Below are 23,537 nucleotides of genomic sequence, written 5' to 3' on the forward strand. Positions count from 1 at the left end.
ATGCTGCACAGGCTCCCAGGAGGATGTCGGTAGTTACCTGTGCTTGCACCCAAGATCCTTGGTGGTAGTGACGGCAGCGGTAGCAGTCTGTGCCTGCCTCTGGGGTCCAAGATGATAGCTGTGGCTCACGCCTGTCTCTGGAGGTCACTTAGGTGTTCTGATGTCTGTGGGCTCACAGAGCAGGAAGCCCCTCTCCTCACTCACCCCAAAACAATGGTCTCTTGTCTATCCGGCAGGTCCAGACATTTTCCTGGATTCCCTCCCAGCTAGCTGTGGTGCACTAGCCCCCTTCATGCTGTCTTCATGCAGCCAACAGCAGTCTTCTCCCTGGGGTCTGACCTCTGAAGCCCAAGCCTCAGCTCCTGGCCCCCACCCGCCCCAGCAGGTGAGCAGACAAGTGTCTCAGGCTGGTGAGTGCTGGTCGGCACTGATCCTCTGTGCGGGAATCTCTCCACTTTGCCCTCTGCACCCCTGTTGCTGCACTCTCCTCCATGGCTCTGAAGTTCCATGCCCCTGTCCCTGCCAGTCAGAGGGCTTCCTAGTGTGTGGAAATTTTTCCTCCTTCACAGCTTTTTCCCAGAGGCACAAGTCTCGTCTCTATTCCTTTATCTCTTTGTTCTTTTTTCTCTTGCTCTGCCCAGGTACATGGGAATTTTCTTTCCTTTTTGGAAGTCTGAGGTCCTCTGCCAGTGTTCACTAGGTGCTCTGTAGGAGTTGTTCCACATGTAGATGTATTTTTGATGTATTTGTGGGGAGGAAGGTGATCTCTACATCTTACTCGTCTGCCGTCTTGCTGTTAACAAATAGAGTTTGGCAGAAGTGATAGCATGTCACTTTGAAATTTGGCTATGAAAGACTTTGGTTTGTGTGTTGGGAATGTCTCTCTCAGTTCACTTGCTCTGGGGGAAGCAAGCTGCCATGTTGTTAGCAGTCCTATGGAAAGGCCTATATGACAGTGTTAGTGTACGGGTTAGGATTAGGGGACGGTTAGGGTAAGGCTTCGATTAAGGGTTAGGGTTAGGGTTAGGGAATGGGGACGGTGTAGGGTACAGGTTAGGGTACGACAACGGTTTAGGGTTAGCGTACGTGTTAGGGTATGAGTTAGTGTTAGTGTACGGGTTAGGATTAGGGGACGGGTTAGGGTAAGCCTTCGGGTAAGGGTTAGGGTTAGGATTAGGGAACGGGGAAGGTTTAGGGTACAGGTTAGGGTACGACAAAGGTTTAGCTCCCAGCCAACAATGAGGACCTGAGGTCTACCACCAACCAGTTAGCTTGAAAAAAGATTCTCTGATTGAGTCTTGAGGTGACTGCAGCCTTGGCTGACATCTTTACTGCACCTTTGTAAGACACTTTGACACACAACCGCCCAGCTAGATCATTCCTGGATTCTTGACCCACAGATTCTGTGTGAGATGATATTTGTTTGTTGTTTTAAGCTGCTGAGTTTTGGGGTAATTTCTTATGCAGCAATAGAAAACTAATATAATAATATGTGATGATGTGTATACACAAAACTTATATTTATGTATGTATACATATACCAGATATGCCTCAATAATGTTTGACTCTTTAACCTAAAAGCATTGCTACTTCCTACCCCATGCAATCTGCTTTTTTGTTTAGAGGAGTCCTGTATTAAATTTTAGTCATTAGAATTTTTTCTGAGAGACATTTTTTGGTGGGTGGAGGGAGTACTGTCTCTTTTTTATATTTTTTGTAAGAGATTTTTATATATCCTATATATTCATTATTTTCTTCATTTGTTGAGAGTAATGTCTCCCAATCTACTGATTACTTGAAAAGCTGGTTTATTAGGTATCATCGTCAAACAAACGTTCTTATAGCTATACTCTTGATGCCGTTAATTTTTAAATTTTCTTTGGACTTTTTGGATTTTTACAATTTTTTTAAAGAATGCTTCTTCACCTTCAGGATTATAAAACTTCTGTTTTATCTCTTTTGCTGTTTATTTTCATTAGTATTAATTTTCTAATCTTTAATTTTAAACTCTGTTTCTATTTAGTTTTCCTTAAATCATAAACCCATATTTCTATTCTTTTATAAAATGAATGCACGTTATATTTACTAAAAAGATTTTATTTATAACTTTATGACTTTTATTTTGAAATATTTGTTTTGAAAAGTTTCTCCTTTATCCCTTGAATTGTTTTAAATTATCTCATTAGATTTTACATTTTATAGAATAACACAACTAGGTAAAATATTATCTCTTTTAAAACATTTTTATTGCAAAATATAATATAAAAAATATAAAAAATAAAAATAAAATAAAATATAAAAAATATAATAAAAATATAATATAAAAAATATAAAGTCTGTTCTGTATATCTATGCAAGATATAGAGAACAGACTTGTGGCCAGAGGTGGGGAAGGGGAGGGTGGGACAAACTGAGAGAGTAGCATTGACATATATACACTACCATGTGTAAAATAGATAGCTAGTGGGAAGCTGTTGTATAGCACAGGGAGCTCAGCTTGGTGCTCTGTGATGACTTAGAAGGGAGGGATGGGGGAGCTGGGAAGGAGGCTCAAGAGAGAGAGGATATATGTACACATATGGCTGATTCACTTTGTTGTACAACAGAAACTAACACAACATTGTAAAGCAGAAATTTAGTACATAGTGCAGAAATTTCTGTGCAGGGTAACAAATCTAGTGGTTATGCAGTTGACACCTATGTGCCATCCTCCTAGGTCAAGAGAGCTTTGATAATGCCTGTAAAGCTTTTCTGTTTTTAAGAAGGCTCTGAAGAAAACATGACAAAATATTAATCATTAAAAATCTACATGTGATTTTACAGATGTTTGTTATATTATTCTCTGGAGTTTCCTCTATGTTTAAAATAGCTCATGATAATAACAGCATCAGTAATAAAGGAGATATCATTAGCTCTGGAAAGCAGATTCTTTAATGCAGTGTTTATAATACTTTCCAGTATTTAAGATAATACTTCAATATAGGTTATTAATGGTGAAAAGGAAAAGTTAAGAGGGAAGTTTGTGGGAAAAAAATCCTTCAAACACCTCTGGCTCCATACTCTCTAGAGAGAAATGAATGAACCTAGCTAATAGTGTGAAGTCGTTGACTTCTTGCAAAAGAGACATTTGATTGTAGGATGCCTAATTTTTTCACTTTGCTTAGTTAAGAAAATAATAAGATCTTACTCAGAGCAAAATGACTGTAAAATGTCAACTTACTATTCACAAGGTTTATTCCAAAAAGGAGGATCTAACACAACACAAAATCTTCATTGAGTTCTAAATCCCCCTTTGGGAGCAGGTAGAGTTTATGACCCATGAGTGTATGAGACTAATTAAGCCTTCTTAAAAAGACTCCAGGGAACAGGTTGCACAGAGCCCTCAAGTCATGGAAAGAGTCCAGAAAATTAGAGGAAAATAGAGAAAATAACTAAAAGTGGAAATACGTTTGGCTAATAGAAGCTAGGCATTTATTTATGGGGTTCTCTTTTGTAGATATCTGAATCAAAATACCTTAAAAGGGGTTCCTGGTTACAACATGACTTGCACTAACTTAAGTTTGTTAGTGAATAGTGTTGTGATTTGTAATTCTTGGTGGGAAGGTAGATGTTCAGTGATTCTCAAACTCAGAGAATCACCTGGAACATTGTGTGTCAGAATCACCGGGAGGGTGTAATGAAAAATAGATCACTGCTCCCATTTCAGGTTTCTGATTCAGTTGGGTCTGGGGTGGGGTGAGGAATTTGTATTTCTGACAAGTTCCTAGAAAACCACACGTTGAGATGCTGTAGTAGATGCTGTTGATGTCCACCCAGATCCTCTTTTTTAGCTGGTGCATCCACCCCTCTGCTGTTAACAGCATATACCTGCTAACTTCCTCAGAAAATTGTCCTGGCTGATGGAGCTGCCTTTCATAGAGATGCCTGGAAGCATCTATTCTCTACCAGTCACCTCCCCAGCACCTCTAGCAGTCAGTGATGGACTGATAGAGGCAGACCAGAGCCTGGCTCCTTTCCTTAAAAGAGGACAACTCTGTAATATCTACAACCCAGAGGGGTCCCCCTCCTTCATGACCTGCTTGGCATGGACCAAGACTGCTTCCCCTTCCCTCTCCTATTTCCCTCACTCTTTTGCAGATTTTTCATGAAGAATACACCCTCAATAAATCTCTGGTGCCTAAGTCTCTGTCTTTGGCTCTGCTTTTAGGGAACCAGACCTAAGACAATAGGTAAAACGTAGACTTTGGTTTCTAAGAGTTGTTTTAAATTGTATCTGCCTTATAGGTTCAAATAAAAGCTGTTCACTGAGATCTGTTCTCTGGTTAGTTGTTGCTTTTTTGTCATTAAACATTTAATACTTGAAAAAGTATCTATGGACTTGGCATGCAGGACGGTTTTGTTTGAAGAACAATAGCTTTCTCTAGCTTTAAACATTTTTAGTTCTACAACTGGTTGAAAACAGGAAGAAAATATGAAGCTGATCAGGCCAAATTTTAGCCATGGAAAAACGTTAATAAAGTCAAGTTAACAAATCTTGAGAATAAAGAAGGGAAGGGATTATAAAGGGCTTATAATGGAAATGACAGGGAGGAATAAATTTATGGCAGGAGGGAGAGAAGCCCTGTTCGAAATATATTGCTAGCCAGCTCATATTATGTGACTGAGAGCTAACTGTCATTAGCTCTGAGGTATCATTCTGCACTGCTATTGATATGCCTTCCCCTAAGGGCCAATTGTCTCCCGCTGTAGGTGGGATGATGCTAAAAGGACTTTGCTAACTTCAAGTTGAAAAGGGAACTTGGGACCCTTTTGCATTCCCCCTCAAACCCAGTGATTCCATAGATTTGCACTGGCAACAGCTCAGCTGTATGTCAAAAAATTGTGTGGCGAGTGGATGTTGACTTGATGCTCTACTCGACCAAGGTTTAGATCTTAGTTCTGCCCTGTAGCTGATCAAGGGCAAGCTATATCAGCACTGATGGCCTCAGTTTCTTCTGTAATGTGGCTGAATGAGGTAAGGTTTATAAGTCTACAGTGTATTTCTGGGCCTATGCTAAGTGCTCATTTTCTTTACTCTCTGAGATATTTGATTCCATCCCATCCCTTCCTTGCTTGTAAAGTAAGTGCACTTATCAGGTGTCCTTCCCAGTAGGCTATTTTGATTGCTGGTTCTAGGGGCCTGCATTCCTTCACCCCTTTGATTTTTAGAGAGCTGGCTAGCACATTATGTGCAGCCACTGGGGAAGAATCTGGCCACACAGGCTATCCCTAGCATGGCAATTTTCTGATGAAAGGTAAACAAGATAAGTGCAAAGTATGATTAGGTCTGGGACTGTGAACAAAATGATATAACCGGGTTAAGAAAACCCAAACAAACAAAAAGCAAACACCCTCTCTCAAGAACTTGTCAATTGAAACAGCGATAATGTTTCCAAATCCAGAAGGAATATAAACCAGTTATTCTACTCCACGTTTAGTCACTTAATTTCATTCTTTAAACTGTCCTTTTCATCACCACATTAAAGAAAAAAGCCCACATCCTTTTGATCTCTCTGGGCAATAATTGTTTGACATATGTTTTCCTGGCAAATGATGATACAGACAGAGCTGACATTTTGATTACATTGGTAAGTCAAAGGCTAACAGAAGTTAGGGAGAAGTTCTCTCATGTTATAGCTCACACAGTAAAAAGCCGTGAGATCAACTCTGACAAATGTCATTTTTGAGGTAAAACAAGTGAGGGTACACTTTTGGACTTCATGCATTGCTGGTTTAGGTACTTAGTCTGAAACACAAATAAACCATAAATCCAGTCCTCTTTCAGCGTTCCAGCAGAGACATGAAGGGAACCCAGAAGTAGAGCAATAGAAAAACCTTCATACTCTCCATTAATCTGTGTGTTGAATTCTAAGAAACCCTAGCTCCAGAGGTGTAAAATAAATCAGAACACATTCTACTGCAATTAGATTTAAGTTCAGTGTTCTGGGTAAGGGAATTCAATACAACAAAATGTATTGAATTAGGTATTCAGAGGCATACTGAAATGAGCGAGATCTTTTGCTTGTGTTTTAATCTAGTGAGGGAGGCAGATGCATATGTAAACTCTTATGTCCATAATGGCTGAGGCTTAGGGACGTGAAGTATTTTACTTTACTTTTCCCATTGAGTCAACTACCATTTTTTCATGAAGTCCATGTTGGATGGGCAACTAGGAGTCCTTCCTTTTTCTTTGGTTTCCTCCCTCTGCTTTCCTTATGGCCCTGTCCATATTTTACCCATCTTATCTCCTGTTGGTTTTCTGGAGTTCAGACAATTAGTACCAGATTGGTTCCAATTACAACTGTTTTTCCTGTGAAGGGAGCTAAGGCTGTGGGTTTCAAAGTCTGTGTCAAGTTGCCCCTGAACACAGCAGCAAATTCAAAGAGGCACTACCACGATGGATATTTTGTTTTTGAGGAAAACCGATTGGCCTCTGCTGGATACCACGTGAACTACATTATTTTTTTAAGTTTTTTTCTTTTAATTGAGGTATAGTTGATGTACAATATTATATGTTTCAGGTGTGCAACATAGTGATTTACAATTTTAAGGGTCATATTCCATTTATAGTTATTATAAAATATTGGCTGTAGTCCCTGTGTTGTACAATATATCCTTGTAGTTTATTTATTTTGTACATAGTAGTTTGTACCTCAGTCTCCTACTCCTGTTTTCTGTTCCCCTTTCCCTCTTCCCCATGGTGACCACTAGTTTGTTTTCTATATCTGTGAATCTTTTCTTTTTTGTTTTATTCACTAGTTGGTTTTAGTTTTTAGATTCCACACATAAGTGATATCATATGTTTGGCTTTCTCTGTCTTATTTCACTTAGCATAAGTGGACCCTTCAAGTCCATCCGTGTTGTTGCAAATGGCAAAATTTCATTCTTTTCATGGCTGAGTAGTATTCTATTGTATATTTATATATATATACACCACATCTTCTTTATCCATTCATCTGTTGATGGACACTTAGGTTGCTTCCGTTTTTGGCTATTGTAAATAATGCTGCAGTGAACATTGGGGTACATGTATCTTTTTGAATTAGTGTTTTCATTTTGGGGGGGATATATACCCAGGAGTGGAATTGCTGGTGAACTACAGTTTTAACATACAGTGCAAATTGCTTTCAATGAAGTCATAGTTGCTGTGATAAAAAGCCAGTATCCTTGAAAATCAGTGTGTGATAAGAAATGGCAATGGCAACGTGCAATATAATTCCAAGGTTTAAGAAGTTGTGTGGTGCCCAGCAGGCAACACATTTCATTAGCTAAGTGATTGTGGTTATTTATAAAATAAAAATAGTTTTTCCTTTCAATTTATGCATAGTATTTTTTTCAAACTGCTCTAAGTTGTTAGGCCTAAGGTGCTTTTTAAGGGTTTGAATTTAATAACTTCATAAATGGAACTGTTAAGTATTTCGTTTGGTCTTAATTAAGTTGACATTTAAGGTGCCTTGGACTGAGAAAGTCTGGAGAACTCTGAGCTGGAGGGAAGGTAACATGTTCCTTAGGTTCCATGAGAAGGTCCTCCACCTATAAGAAAAACAAAGCGTTCTCTCTGTAATATTAACCACCTTTTTTGGGCATAATTTTGATATGAGTTCAGAATCGTATGCTCTTTTGCTTTCCTCCATCTGCCCAAAGATCCCTTTTGAGGGAAGAGGTATGAATACCAGTGAATGGTGGGGGAAATAGGGAAAGAAAAGAAAGGGATTAAAGGAGAAGAAAACTCGGTCCTGTCACACATAAAGGTAATTATTATACAAATGCTAAAAGTGAGTTTCAAAGACATTATAATGGGAAATCAGAGGAGGAGGTACATGGAAATAAATGGCCAAATCTGTCCTTTCCTCTCTGCCTTCTGTAGTTGGACTGGTTAGATTTTAGAGCACATAATACTGGACTATAGTATTTTGTAGTTGGAAGTGACCTCAGGGATGCTCTAATATTGAATATTAGAATTTTCTCATTTTACAGAGGAGGGAACAGATCTAGCGAGGGAAAGTGATTTGTGGAAGGTTCCAATGACAGTGTTAGGTCTGAGACTAGACCTTTATTTGGGGAGACCCTACTCACTGTTTCTGTCTGTTTTTCAAGCATATCCTTATATAACACTGGGACATGGCTGCTCTGAGGATAGCAGGCTGTTGCTCTGCCTGAATGGAATGGTGCCATTAGGTAGCCAAAGCCTCATATCACACATCCAGGGAAAATATACACAAAGCCCAAATCTAATTACCAGGCTGTTAATTTTAGTCATGTATTCATCCCTGAGAAATGTTGTGAAGCCCTTACATCCAGTCCTTGCATCCAGTTTGCTGCTTTTAACACCCCATGCTGCACTTATAAACTGATGCTGTTAATGTGTCCGGTATTCTTTCCTAAGGTCATGACCTGAGAGTGGTGGTGTTATCAACTGTAGGCTATGTATTATGGGTTTTCTTTTTTACTTAATGCTTTAGAAGAAGAATCCTATTGAAATTTTACATATCCAAAAGGTGTGCAGGAATTACAGGCATTTGTTTTTTCTTGAAGTATATGTTTATTCATGGCACTTTTTCCCATATAAAAGGGGACAGTGACCATATGAGATTCAGTATTTGAAATTACCTTCTCTGCATACCAAATCCTTTTTGAAATAATATTCTGTGAGCAACTCTACCTCATCTGCTTGAACAACATGAAGCAGAAAGGCTAGTAGGAAATGCACCAGCATTAATTCTGCAAACCTGCTGGGAATATGAATTCTCAGGGACATCTGTAAAGTACTTTAGCAGACTCTAAAGAAACACATCTACCCCAGAGATTTGATATGTCTGTAAGTTCTAAAATAGATACTCTGAGCTGGTGAAAAATTTTTTAGGATTAAGAAAAGGAATGCCAAAGAAGAAATTTTAATAAAGGAGAAAAGATGGTGAAGAAAACCTAAAGAAGGAAGATCTTGGAGAAAGGTGCAAGGTGGTTTCAGAAAATAAAAGGAATTTTAAAGCTATTGTTTGTTAGGAATAGAAAAGCAGCATCAAGTAGTAGAAAGGCAGGGCCTAGAGCTATGCAGTCCTAGGTGTTTGTGCCCTGGTTCTACTGGCTCATAAGCACATTATGCAAGAGGAATCCAGAGCCTTAGAAGAATTAGGACAAGTCATGGGTGTTATGGTGTACTGCTGTAAATTTTTGTTGTTTTTAACTGACAATGAACACAAGTTAACATTTGTTACCAGCATAAATGTGCAGCAGATCACATCTGTGAGACATTGAAGGGAGAGCCCATCATGTCAACAGCAACATTTATTTGTTTCTTTAAAAAGACTTTCCTTGGGTAGAAAAGTATCTTGTTCATTTACATTAGCTGGTTTTCACTGAATGTGTGTTGCTCATTCATGCCTCTGAATGGATCACCTTGCAGTGACTGTTTTTCCCAGTGGTCCTGTGCCTACTTTTTGCTTCCATAGTTGTCTTTCTGGGTAAAATTTGACTATGAGACAAGTGGTGAATGTTTCTCCAGGAACTTCTAGGTTTTGATAATTTTAGGTCATAAATTATGTCAAGTTCAGTCATCTTTCATACACATATACATACACTCACAAGATTTTGCATCTTTTGTTCTTATAGTACTTCTGAGTGATGTAGACCTGCAGCCATCTGTAACCATCAGAGTTAGGTGAAAAGAACCATAGAGAAGTGGATCCAGCATTGAGTGGTTGAACAAATCCTTGAATTACTTTATTCCAGGCCTCTTGTTAATTAAAAAATATAAAACACTATTTGATTAAGTCACTGTCAATCATACGTTCTGTTACTTGCAGCCAAAACACTCCTGTTTCAATTCCATACTTGAAAGAACCAATTAGCATAATTCAAAGCAGCAGGTAGCATAATCTCTCTGATCCTGGTTATCTTATTGTTAAAAATGGAGATAAAAATGCCTGTCCTGGAGAATCATTGAGATAATATATGTGAAAAAACATAACATGTTGTCTGCAGCATAGTTGATGCCCAGTAATATTTCCCTTTTCCTGGCCTGGTTCTGCTAGAGCTAACATACTTACTCAAATTGTTTAGCCATTTATGCATCAACTTACGCCTCTTGAATAAGGATAATAATTCTATTTTTACTTTTTTTCTTGTTAACTTTCCACATAGAATCTATTATGCTAATGTATTAAGTTAAATTTTTATTTATTTATTTTTTTAACTTCTTATAGACTTGGGACATAGGTTAGTTACTAAATGCTCCATTTATTCTTCTGGGCCTCTGGAACACAATAAACCATTTGCTGAAGTGCAATATATAGTTAAATACAAATGCTATGAAAAGATTTCTGGAGAATGGTTTGGGACCATAAGATCTTCTTATTCATGAAAATTTAGGGCTAGAAGATAACTTAGAACCATTTCTAATACCTCTCCGTAAACAGATGAGGAAACAGATCTGGGGGTGTAAGTGACTTACCCATGATCAAAAAGTTAATAGGGGCAGATTAAGATCATTCTGCAAATGATTTTTCTGGATGAAGAACATGCAGACAATGAAAGTTTTATAAAGCTCTGAAAAGGACTATGACCTATTTGCTCTGAGAATTTTTATTTTAAAATAATTTTTTTCTATTCTATTTGAATAATACTTAAAGAAAAGGCACAATGGTATTTTGCCATTTCAATTCAGTTAATGAATTTAGATACAATTTAATGGGCAAACATGCAAGAGGATCACAGCCATATTTTTCTAAGAAACTTAACTCTCTGGTTTTCTGTTTAAAAACGTTTTGATTATGAAAACATTCTCTTACAGAAACATAGAGCAAATGTATAACATACCCCATGAGCAAAATTTTTAATACTATGTCATGCAACCAAGATTGTTAATAAAATGAAATTGCATAATTGTAAAATAGTATTTGTTTTAAGGAAAATATTTCTGTCATGGGAAAAGCAAGTCAGAGATTTGACCAGACTAGTATATGGGTCTCTCAGCTAATTTTGTGAGTGAACCAGGTACCATGTCATACTAAGAGTATAAACTCAGAAGCTACCAATGATATTCTATATCAGCAACTCTAAATGTTGCATTTGTCTTTGCCTGAGACTGTATAAGTGGGTATGAAATGAACATTTCCAGAAAGTTCAGGTACAAGTTTTAGTACTGGGTGAGCACCTAAAAGTGACATACTTTCAGAAATGTTATAGTAAATCATGACCATGTGTACAATGCTCATGCCTGAATACAGGTACTCTAGTCAAGTCAGCCAGCCTGAAGGCTGTCACGAATGGACCTTCAGTGTGATCTGAATTGCAAGGCTTTTTCCTATGGTATATACACCCTTCCCTTTCCAAAACTAAAATTCACTTGAAAATCTTATCCTTTCCAGTAAGCTTATTACTATCACCAAAGGACCATGGAACAGTCTTCAAACCCCACACGTGGAATGCTCCCCAACAGCTTGTTAAAGTTTCACGAGCTCATCTGTTGTCGTTTGCTAACAGCTCCCAACTCTCCTCCTCCCCCTGCAACCTCTACATACGCACAACTCATCCAGTATTTAAAGAATTTTTGGAGAAGGGAGGTGACTTCAACCAGGAGCGGAGCCAAATTCCACAGCTGGCCCACACACATTGCTTCAAGTCTCCAGCCATTGGCTCAGGAAGGTCACAGCCACATTAAATTTAGGCCCCTTATCGAAGAAGTCGACTCACATCATGGGCCATAAATTCTTCATTGTGCATGTTCAGTGCTGTTCACAGAAACGTGAAGCCTTTGGGTTTTCAGACTCAGGTTTTATTTTTGTCTGAGGATCAAAGATTCAAAAAGATCTTCTCTCTCTTAAGGCATAAAAAAAAAATAGAAAATTAAAGAAAACCACCCAGCATCACTACAGTGTTTTCTGTTGCTGGTAACTTTTTTGTAATGACTGGAGTATTGAGTAAGTTTTGAATGTGGTGCTTATACTTCTGGGAATAAAGAAGCAGGAATGGTCAATGTCACCATAACCTCTTAAACTATTTATTTCTTCCAGCAAGGAATGAACAAAGCAGGGTATTTTGCCCCACTTAGAACCAACAAGGTTGACTTTCCATTTCTGACTTATGCGCATAGAGAATTTTACAGTTTCAAAATCACATGTATAAACATTACCTTCTTTTATCGACATACCTCCGGGCATGTCTTGGAGAGTCTTGGAGGGCAGTACATTTTCTTGCTCAGTCTCACATTAAAGAGCAAAAACTAGGAGTATTTTATTTTAGATAAGAAACCAGGTTTTATTCTGGAAAATACTTCACCTCACAAGACTGTGTCCATCTCTCATAGGTAGTTTCAAAGGAGAGTTTTCATTATAACCTGAGCAGTTGTTTTATCTGACAGCTGTGGAGTTCTCCGAGGCAATATTCCAGAAGTCCAAGACATTTGTCACAGTTGGCTTTACTCTTTGCTGGGACTAATATTTAGATTTCTCAGCTCTTTGTCTGATGCTCTTCGCCTCTACCCAGTGCATCAGTGATGTCTTTGTTCATGTGGAAAGAATGGCGTGAGATGACTCTTTCTAGTAGAAGCTTCCTACAAAGAAGCTTCAAATCATGTCCTCTCAAAAAAAGGGAATAGGAGAATTGATCCCAAAGCCGCATAATCCAAGCGAAATTCCTAACCTTTTTCTGCTTAAGTCAGTGACTCAGATATGGGCCGGATCTGTCTATCTACCTGTCTGTCTGTCTGTCTATCTGAAAGGAAATATTATATCGGAGGGTTGTATAATTATTCAAGGACATGTAATTATTCTAGGACAGTGTTTGAGGAGATAGGACTTTCAGATTGTCACTCAGTGAATGAGAGCAGGTTGTCTGCATGATAAAGAAGAGTGTAGGATTTGGATTCTAGTTTTGTCTTTGGGCTTCCAGATGGGCCTCTGCCACAGAGAGCTGTGTTATATCAGTTAAGCTGATCTCTTCTTAGTTTATTTCTTATTCTATAAAAATGAGAATAAGGGATTCCCTTGTATATGTTATTGGGAATTTTATTAAATAAGAGTCTGAATGTAAAGAATTTAGCCAAGTGCCTGACACATAGTAATACTAACACTCTTACTAGTAACAATAACAAATAGAACTTGAAAGGCCTTGTATTATACTGGGAAGATAATCAAGGAGCCAAAGGACTTGAACTTGAGTGATAATTCAGCTTTTAAGGCATTTTATTGTTATGTACTTTATAATAAACTATGGGGATAAAATGGACTTTCTCTGAGATTCCTTTTAGTTCTAAGCGTTCAGTAATTCTACTGCTTATATCTGTCTAAGGTGCCATGGATAGGTGAAGTGGAAATCCCAGATACTCTCCTTCCCACTAAGCCAGCCCTGTGCCATCTAAAATGGAGTTACTCTGTGTCTGATTTAAACCTTCAAGCCACCGAATTTATCCTGTGTCCTCTTACAAGAATTTAAAAATTTCTTTTATTTTTAATTTATGGTTTTAGCAGCAGTGTGAGGAGTGTGCACATGTGGTTTCTGGGAACTGAGAAGGATGACTGATGGTTGATTACAGTTAGTGACAGTGCCCAGGACATTTGCATGAGTTATTCAGTCGATGTTGTATGACAAGTGGGGGAATTAAAATCAACAATAATCTCCCAGTACTTCCTGGATTCTTTTTCTCTTTTAAAGATTTATTTATTATTTATTTTATTTATTTTTGGCTGCGTCAGGTCTCAGTTGTGGCACACAGGATCTTAGTTGAGGCATGTGGGATCTTTCATTGCGACGTGCGGGCTCTTCGTTGTGGTGCACAGGCTTCTCTCTAGTTGCGGTGTGTGGGTTTTTCTCTCTCTAGTTGTGGCACGCAGGCTCCAGAGCATGTGGGCTCTGTAGTTTTGTGGCACACGGGCTCTAGTTGAGGCGTGCAAGCTCAGTAGTTGTGGCACTCCGGCTTAGTTGCCCCACGGCATATGGGATCTTAGTTCCCTGACCAGGGATTGAACCCGCATCCCCTGCAATTGTAAGGTGGATTCTTTACCACTGGACCACCAGGGAAGTTCCAACCACATACTTCTTAATGACTACTTCAGTAATTACACAAACACCTGACCCTTAAAAGGCCTGATTAAGTTCTTAATGAAACCACCATGGTTTCTGGTGTGTGTATAGGAGTAGGGGAATGGCAGGGAGAGTAGGTCATGTTTTTCTTACAGCTACATGTTTTTAAGACAAATATCTCTGATGAACACTGGACACAGTCAAATTTGAACTCATTTTTTTTGTATACAAACATGCTTTTATTGTTTATTTCTTCAAGAATTGTCATTTCCTCTACAGTCACTCAGACCAACTTCCTTCTTTCATTTGCATTTTCTCATACAGTCAAGGAGTCCTTTCTGAGTCTGTGTTTTTAACATTCCTCATATTTATTCCTTATTTTCTTCCCATTTCTACTCTCACTATTGTAGATCAAACCCCTATTATTTCTTACTTGGATCATTGCCCTGGCCTTGTAATTCCTCAGTCTTTTCCAAACTGTTCTATGTCTTACTGCCAGATTAATCTTTTCAAAACTCTGTTCTGATTGTATCATTCTTCTATTCAAAAACCTTCAGTAATTCTCCATTGCCAGCCCAAAGTGTTCATGTTCATTTGTAAAGCATTCAAGACACTCCATGACCTGATTCCAACCCAAATTTCCAGCCTTATCTCCCACTGCTTTCCTTCACATAACTTTTACTCTAGCCAAACTGAAGGACAGTGTTTCTTACCATTTCTTAAATGTGCACTTGTTCCTGTCTCCTTACCTTTTGCTCTCTTTAAATGATTTCCTTCAGCTTATAATTTCCTCTAGGTCCACTGTGCCTGTCAAAACTGCCATCCTTCAAGGCTCACATCAAATACCTCCATGGTTTCTGATCTCCTCAGCAAGACAGAATACCAATAACACTCTGCACATACCTCCCTTCTGGCACTTGTGACATTTTACTTTGAATTGTAGAGGCAATGACTTGTAATGGATTTGGTGTCAGATAACTTAGGGAGGGTTGAGTCTGGGTTCTGCCTTTTATTACTTCTGTGTGGTCTTGGTACAAATCATTTAGCCTTTCTTAGCCTCAATTTTCTTTCACATTAAATAAGAATGAACACTTCTACATAACTCACAGGGTTATTTTGAATATCAGATGGAAATATATATGTAAAAATTTTACAGTGTAAGTTTATATTTTGTCTAATCTCCTCAACTACATATCAGATTTCTTATATCTAGGAAGTATTTTTCATTGATTTTTTTGGCGGGATTTTTATATACAATTAGGTACTCAATAAATGCTTGTTGAATTAATAATTTTTAAAATATAATTTTCATTGAAAATAGAATATCAAGAGTTATCAATAGACATATATCTCCTAGTGCAATCTTTCCCGTTTTCTTTTATTTAAGATTTTTTCATAGTATACTTCCACTCTACAGTCGTGATGGGGTAAATTCATACTATATATTTACTTTTATGTAATAATTCCCTCAATGTTGATAATCCAATGCAGTTAAAACTTCTATATTAAGCCTTTGAACAACAAAGTAGTTTGTTTCACTGTGGAAATTTTCTGAAAGCCTCCACATATAATTCTATGGCATAAAGAGAATAAAAAGGTTTTAGGCAAATCAGATTTCTCCTGAAAGAAGTGATTCTTCTTCCTTAACACCCCAAAGCCTTACTGAAGTGCAAGAAACCAGAGGGTAGAGGTCTAGGACTTATATGTGGTATGCATATAATTTGCACTTGCCTGTACAGCCTTATTTGTTTTTTGGTCAATTAAGATGATTGCCCAACTGGATTGTTACTCTTTATTTCTGTCTTCCATTCCTTCTAATGTCATTGGTCCAGGTGTCCCATCTCAGAACTCTTCAGCAGTCAGGAATGAATGAGACCCACAGGGGAAGGGAATGTTGAAAGAAACAGAAATATTGAATAGACAACAGTTTAGAGTATATGGAGCACAACAGAAGGCTGTTACTCAGTACAAAATGTTCATCTAGAAAAAAGAAATCACTCTTGTTTGTTTCCGTGATTGTACAAATGAAAAACAAGCCAAGAAATCCACCATCCTCTCCTTGGCCTGTAGAGAAAGCTGGGGGTACATTCCTTCTCCAGCGGGAAGGGAGCTTATTTGGGTTACTTAAGCAGTAGCATAGGATTAAGGAGTGACATAATTCCTTCTTGGAAGAGTCTGGCTGGATTTTGTGCCATTTTTGGAAAGTGAGGGTGATGCACCCAGACTGACAGATTGCTTGGAAATGTGGAAACCTCCTAAATCCCTTGAGTTTTATCCAAGGAGAAACTAGGGGGCAAAAGAATGCCTAGGCACTAATATGCAAGTTCCTGCTAGTAATCCAGATATGGAAAGAGGTATGTGCCTGGAATATTTAAAAGTAAATCTGTCTGATCCCATAGGGACTGTATACATTTAGATGGAATCTTAGATTGTCTCAAAGATTCTTAATGTAGAATGTTCTATCTTGTTCCGAGTTGAGAGAGGGTATTTCATGAGAAGAGGAGAAGAGTGCAAAGCAAAGGATTATCAGAAGCTGTGTTGAATCAACAAAGCACTGGAGAGTTGCTTAGATAAAAATGGGGCATAATTTCATTATGAAATTTTCCTTAAAACAGTCCTTGCCATAGTCTCTGAGGACTCTAAGCTTGTGTAGTTTATGGCTGGAGGATAGGATCTAGCTTATGCCTTCATGTTCTCTCAGTCATCTGTGCTGACTGATAGGACATTGCAGACAGGGTAATCCAATATAGAGGTTCTCCCTCTCTCTGTCATACACCCTCATTTCTGGCTTTCTGTTCGTCTTTAATCTCTTCCTGATTCTTTCTTACTCTCCACATACTTGCTTTTGCTGCTGTTGCTCACAGCCAAGTACATCTAAGTAAAAGTCATATTTTTGGCAAATTGATAAGTGATGAGAAGATTAGCCTCCTGTCTTCAAAAGGTCAAGTGATGGTCGATTAGCTTAATTTAATTCTTGCTCAAGGTGATAGAAGTTGAATCCCTGAAAGGACTAATTTTCTTTTAAGAGACCTACTTTGCCCCACTGACCAAGGCTGTGTATGGGGCAGGGTTATGTTACATAATTGCACTTTCTCCCAACTTCTTGCCAGTAATTTTTTTTTAAATGAATGGATTAGAAATGTTGGTCATAAGAGGAGCTGATAGAGAATTTGATGATACCACCCCTACTGGAAAAAACAGTGTGGCACCTTCTGGATTTGTAGGCAGGAATGGATTTTGAATTCTAAGCAATTCAAGACAATGACCTGGGGAAAGGGCTGGAACGGTGCAAGAATGCTAAATTTAGCTATTAATTTTTTTTTTCTCTGTACTCAGTTTACTTCTTTAATACCTTGAGATGTCCTGAACCCCAGTCTCTGGTCTGGTCTGGGGGGGGGCAGAACTGCATGCAAACTCCTCATGGCCCTGGCACATACACAGTTAACTAGAAGCACATGCGAGTCCAGTTATTTGAATTGAAAACAGACCTGAATGAAGAGATATCTGTATTGTGTCCCAGTACCTCCATGTCCAACAAGTTATCAGTGGGCCATGAGGGATGAAAAGGTCTTCCAGCAATCCGGGCTCATCACTGCCTAGCGATTTAATTTGAGTCCAACTAAATGGGACTTGATGTAAAACATCAGCCAAGGCTGAGCATCCGCCTGGGTGCGCTGGGCTTGCCTTGGGCTGACCTGACAACAGGCATGCTGTCACGCTGGATCATCGGCTGTCAGTGGAGGCCTCCCCGTGGGAGATCCAGGTCACAAGCATTGCAATAGTCTAGACAGGAGGTGACAGACACTTTGACCTTTGGGATGAGATTGATCTCTGTGTTTTTTGACAGGAGGCCTTTCCAGAAGGGAGGTCTCCGGAGGCACAGTGTGGAAGGTTCATCATCTGTGAGTGGAATCAAACCTCTGTATCTGCTCCAGCAGACTGGAATGCCAAAGAGAGTTTATCAGGGTTGTTTTTTTTTTTGAGCTAAACAGGGATACTGTATTTGCTTTGGGCTTCAAGAGTGTGAGGAATGAAAAAGGGGAAAAGAATTTCCTTTTGCTGTGTCAACTCAGTAGCCAACCCTAGGAAAGGTACCTTTCCACCCAGTATTTCATTTAACTGATACAATGTTATGAGGTTTGCGTTGTTCTCTTCACATTCAAGAGGACAATGTAGAGGCTCAGAGATGATCAGACCTTATTACCCAAGGCCGTGTAGCAAGTAGTTGCTAAGGCCCAGATTTGAACTGTGGTTTATTTTGATATTATACCATGATACCTTTCCAGGGTCTAGGTTTTCTACTACAGTGGGGATAATTTCAGCTCCTCCTGGAACTCTGGGGATTATCAAAATGTTAAAATAATTTGAAAAACAGACTTTTGCTTCTCCTCAAATCATCTAATTTTAAGTAAAATGAAGCTTGTCTCCTTATTTTGCCACCACCTGGTTACCCCTGAAAGAGAATAGAAATTGTTCAGTGAAGGAAGTGAAGGAGGGAATTGGTCTAGACTAATGTGTCCTAATGTGTGTTCCATTGGTCTCTAGTCCCTGGACATTCTCCACACAAACACATTTGGGAAACCTGGCATAAATATCTCCTTCACGAAGAACCACGTGATTAGATTTGCGTTTTGTTGGAAAACCAAGTTTTTTCAGACTTAATTGATCAGGTAACCTTTTCCCCTTAGAAAACTGATTAACATCACATGGGTCTAATGTTCTGTGGACTACAGTTTGCAGACAACAGTTTAAGTTTTAATGGTAGTAATGTTTCCCTGGATTTAGACTCAGAAGCTTTGTTAACTTCATCCAGGAGAGCATCAATTATCTAGGTTTTTAACCACTTGCTGTGGCCAAGGTTCTGAGCTGTTAGCAAATGCAAGGCCAATCCCAAACGGTTTGAGGATTATTTGAATAATATTTTGAATATGGTGAAGATATTTCAAGTCTGAAAGAAACATATAAGGCTGTACATATAGTCTTCTGAAGTGTATGGTGTTTCCTTATACCCGTAAGCCTGAAACATTTGCATAGACTATCTTTCAGAAATGAATGATTTTCAAGTACAAATATTCCAAATCCAAAGGCCATTTACCTTCTGCAGATAAAAAAGGTCCCAAACCAAAATGCTCTTGAGCCATCTGGCAAAGGCAAATGTGATTTTTCTCTTTTCATCTTTCTTCCTTCTCTTTATTTCCTTTCTCTTTCCTTTCTTCTTCCTTCTCATTTCTCCCTCTACCCCTTCCCTCTACATCTATTTCATCTACAGGCTGGGGGAATGGATGTGATAATAATTCTTACATAGACAACTCTATATCCAAAAGTCTTTAACCATCTTCAAGCTGAACTTCAGACTCATCAACTTAAAAAGAGATTCCCATTGAGATTAACCAGGGTTTTCCGGTTAATAAAAACCATTCTGTTTGAAAATGAATTTGAGCCATTATCTCATTCTATGAACTATCAAATAAAATTAGGCCTTTCCTCCAGTTGTTTATTTTAGATTTGTTGGTATGTTTAATAATACACCAGAGATGCTTTTTTGATTTGATTTTTTAAAATAATTATATTTATAAAGAAAAAGAAGTTTCAAAGCTAGGGGGAATTATGTAAGTATATATACTATTTTGGTTGCTTCAAGGTATTTATTGATTTATTCTACAATAAAACATTTCACACAGACTGCCTGCTTAAAGGGGAACAATATGTGGTCCAAGGATTTCCTTTAGATTAGGAGACTGAAATTTTATTTGCTCTGATAAACACAAGATCCAATCTCCAAGACCTTAAATCCAGCACTTAGAAGAGTGACTCCCTGCAAAGGGACTTCAAGACAGCTTAATTTCTCCATTGGTCAGCTTTACGTATGCACCACCCAGGCGTAACCTGGCATTTTGATAGCTTGATTGAAGATCCCAATTAAAAAATGTTTCACAACCACAACCAGTAATATACTCTCTAAAATACAAAGAGGAAACAAATTACCTACCTCTTGACTCCTTTACTCACTCTGAAAATGACTTACATACAAGACAGGGGACAAACCAAGTCATGAAGTAAGATTTGGAAGTTTGAACAGTGTAGGCCCTTTACCTGAAAGGATTTTTCAGAACACTTCTAAGCTGATTGCTTGGTTTCTATTTTCAGAGCAGAACCCTAAAGTTAAGGAGTAAAAGCTTGATTCTGTTTATTCCCCCCTCCTTTGTCCCTTTTCAGCAAGTGATTTTCCTATGTCATAGGAGTTTGTTTACACAGCGATGCAGATTACTATAAAATGAGGTAATCACAGCAGAAAGTAACAAATAAAAGTTTAAAAATATTTGCCTTCCAGGGTAAAATTCATGATTGCACACTTCTGGCAGCTGAGATAAAATATTTGGTTTTAGTGGCATTAAGAAGGAGAAAAAAGTGATGACCTCCAGAATGGTTTAGAGTATTTTCTAGAATGTCTACTCTTCACAGTATAGCAAATGAAGCTCCAGTTGCTCTAGAATTAGGGAAAGTTGATGGAGTACTGAAACTGCAGCACAAATGAGTACAGTAAAGTAAAGACAGTTCTTAAGAGTGCATATGGCCTGGCTTCAGATCTGGTCTTGGCCATCTACTAAACACCCAGGGCAAGTTTCTTAAAACCTACCTTGGTTTTTTCGTTTGTAAGATGGAATGAATAGTAAAAATACACATCCCAAAGAGTTTTAGTGGGGCTTGGAGAATAAGTGTATAGCCCGACAGAGAAGGCTTTCAGTAGATGATTTCTCTTATGTTTTTATTATTAAGTGCTCTTGATATCTACTCATACCTAGGCCTATGATCTCTCTGGTCTGCACCACATATTTTGTGTCCCTGGATGGGTGAATAAGGAGTGGGAATTACTGCCATGTTAGTTGACTGATTGAATCAGTTATTCAATACAATTTTAATGAGTAGCTATGGGCTCTGTTACTGTGCTGGGACTAGGGATGTAGCAGTGAAAATAGAAATAAGGTCCCTGTCTTCAAGAAGCTTACTGGGAGGGTAATCAATAAACACATAAATAAATAATTTTACATGGTGCTAAAAGCTTTGAAGAAAAGAAAATGGAGAAATGATTAGAGCAATTCATTTTAGATTACCTGGTCAAGAAAAGCCTCTTTGAGCGATGTTATTTAAGCTGATACCTAACTTACAAAACAGTGCAGTCATTTGAAGATCTGGTGAAGAGGGAGAGGGGACATTAAATGTAAAGGCCTTGGGACAAGTAGGAGCTTGGAAGTTTGAGCAATAGAAGATGAGCATGGCTGGGGCAGAATGAGCAAGGAGGAGAGCGAGAAGGAAACAGTCAGAGTCAGATCACAGCCTGAAGACCGTGGTAAGAACTGCAGATTTTCTTCTATAATGCTTTGAATAAAAGTACTGTAGTCCTCCACATGCAGAAGTGACACTGTGGAGCTTCCTTAGAAAAGCTAAAGGCTGTTTGCTGAGCAGTTGCAATAGTTTTACATTGTTCTCTTTCTATATATACACATTTTGGGTGCAATCAACTACAAATAAAGAGGTTAAGCATTTGCTCGATACATAAAGTGAAACTTTAAGGACATTCCACTCGACCTTAGCTGTATCAGAACCAGGCTTTAGCCTGGTGTTTTGAACCTATGCCCACTTCTGTTAAACACCCCAAACGTGCCCCACTGAAGATTCTCACATGTCCCTGGGTAAGGAGAGGGGAAATTGATTCAACTCTTTTTCTTACCCATGTTAAGCAAAAAAAAAGACTTCAGGTTCTCTATGCTCCCACTAGCCAGGAAGATGTTGTCCAGTTGTTCTTTCTGTGGTTTATAATACACAAAATATAGAGGTTTGTAGAATTTCCAACTCTAACGTTGTGTTATGATATTTTCACACCACATCCAATTCTACGAGGTTGAGCATCCGTGATCTACCTGCTGAGAATCATTTAAATCCTGCACTGAGTTTGATGTTCTATCATCTTACGTCCTTCATGTATCTACACAAATAAGCCCTATGGAAACAGAAACTTTCAGAAAGATCAAAGGGGGTGATAGTTCCTATGCAGGCGGCAGGAGACCCTAATTCTAGACCCAGCTCTGTCTCTGTCTCCTGAGCATGTCGTTTGGTCTCTCTGGCACTTCTCCTTATCCCATTCTTCACTCACAGAATGTGAAAATTAGATCAGCTCATCAGTAAGTTTCCTTTTTGGAGCCAGCATCCATCCATAAAATTGGCTTACAACCAAAAAGAGGCAGAGTTGGTCCTAGACAAAAAGGAAGGGAGAAAAAAATTATCACTGTTACTGACCTCCTCATTCTTTTAGCACCACCCCAAAAGCACAAAGCTCAAAATGTGGTACCTCTGACATTATCCAGTGAATGGAAAAGTACTCTAGAGAGTAGTGAGCTTTCCCATGCCCTTAAACACATGTGATGCAGGCGATAACTTACTCCATCTCTGTAAAGAAGCTTGCTGGAAGAATTCCCATATTTATGTGGGTGTCAGAGGTAGGATTGCTTCTTGCTTCCAAGTTCTGTGTCATCAAACTCAGTAAGACTCCCCAATCAAATTTCTTTTTCTTTCTTCCTACTTCATATTTTCTTTCTCTCCCATTTATCTTATTTTAGCAAACTGCTAATAATAATTGTGGACAAGGTTCAGTTCAGTGGGTACCCAACCATGATGATGGATGAATATGATGAAGTTAATCACTGCTGGAAGTGGAAGCCGGCCTAAGGATTTTAGGATGCTGTGTTGAGACCCAGGTCAGCTAGTCTGCATGTCCAGCCCTGGAATAAAAATAGATTTGTCAGAAAAACATTCCTTATGCCACAAGTAAGCCATTTCCTCTCCTACCACTAGTCACTGCAGCTCATGACATAGGTTGTATCTTTCCCAGTCACTTCAAGGTGGTCAATTTTATAGTCAGTGTCCACTCTGTTTCTTGATATTTTAAACCAGGTCAAGCCACCCGTGTACCCTGCCCCATGCTCAGGAAAGCAGACCTACTACTGAGGGAATTACTCAGGACTGCCCTCTTCCTGTTTGTCACCTGCTCACATGGTTCTCCTCTTCATGGTCCCATGTTTGGGTGACTTCAGAGTCTCTGTCCAGTGAGAGACCCAGTGCTTGGTGTCATGTGGTATGAATGGAGGAGGATGTTTTTACAGTAGGGAGACTGATTTCCCAACTTGAAAATGAAAATAATTCCTTGTGCTTTCTAGTTACTCTGCTACGCATTGGTTTTTAAAGGAAGGTTTAAAAGAGGAGAAACTGGTTTTTTTTAACATCTTTATTGGAGTATAATTGCTTTACAATGGTGTGTTAGTTTCTGCTGTATAACAAAGTGAATCAGCTACATGTATACATATATCCCCATATCTCCTCCCTCTTGCATCTCCCTCCCACCCTCCCTATCCCACCCCTCTAGGTGGACACAAAGCACTGAGCTAATCAAAGAGGAGGAACTATTATGCTTTTTGTCATAAATT

The 23,537-nt window shown here is 38.7% G+C and overlaps 1 long non-coding RNA gene across 2 annotated transcripts in view; it reads left to right on the forward strand.

Moving 5' to 3' along the window:
* The first annotated feature begins 259 nt into the window (after positions 1-259).
* Positions 260-23,537, forward strand: part of LOC307188971 — a 363,612-nt gene continuing 340,334 nt past the window's right edge. For both annotated transcript variants that reach the window (XR_013829086.1, XR_013829087.1), the window contains exon 1: positions 260-385. This is a non-coding gene — a long non-coding RNA (uncharacterized lncRNA). The remainder of the gene's footprint in view (positions 386-23,537) is intronic.

This window comes from Stenella coeruleoalba (genome assembly GCF_951394435.1).
Source record: "Stenella coeruleoalba genome assembly, chromosome: 7".
NCBI lineage: Eukaryota > Metazoa > Chordata > Mammalia > Artiodactyla > Delphinidae > Stenella > Stenella coeruleoalba.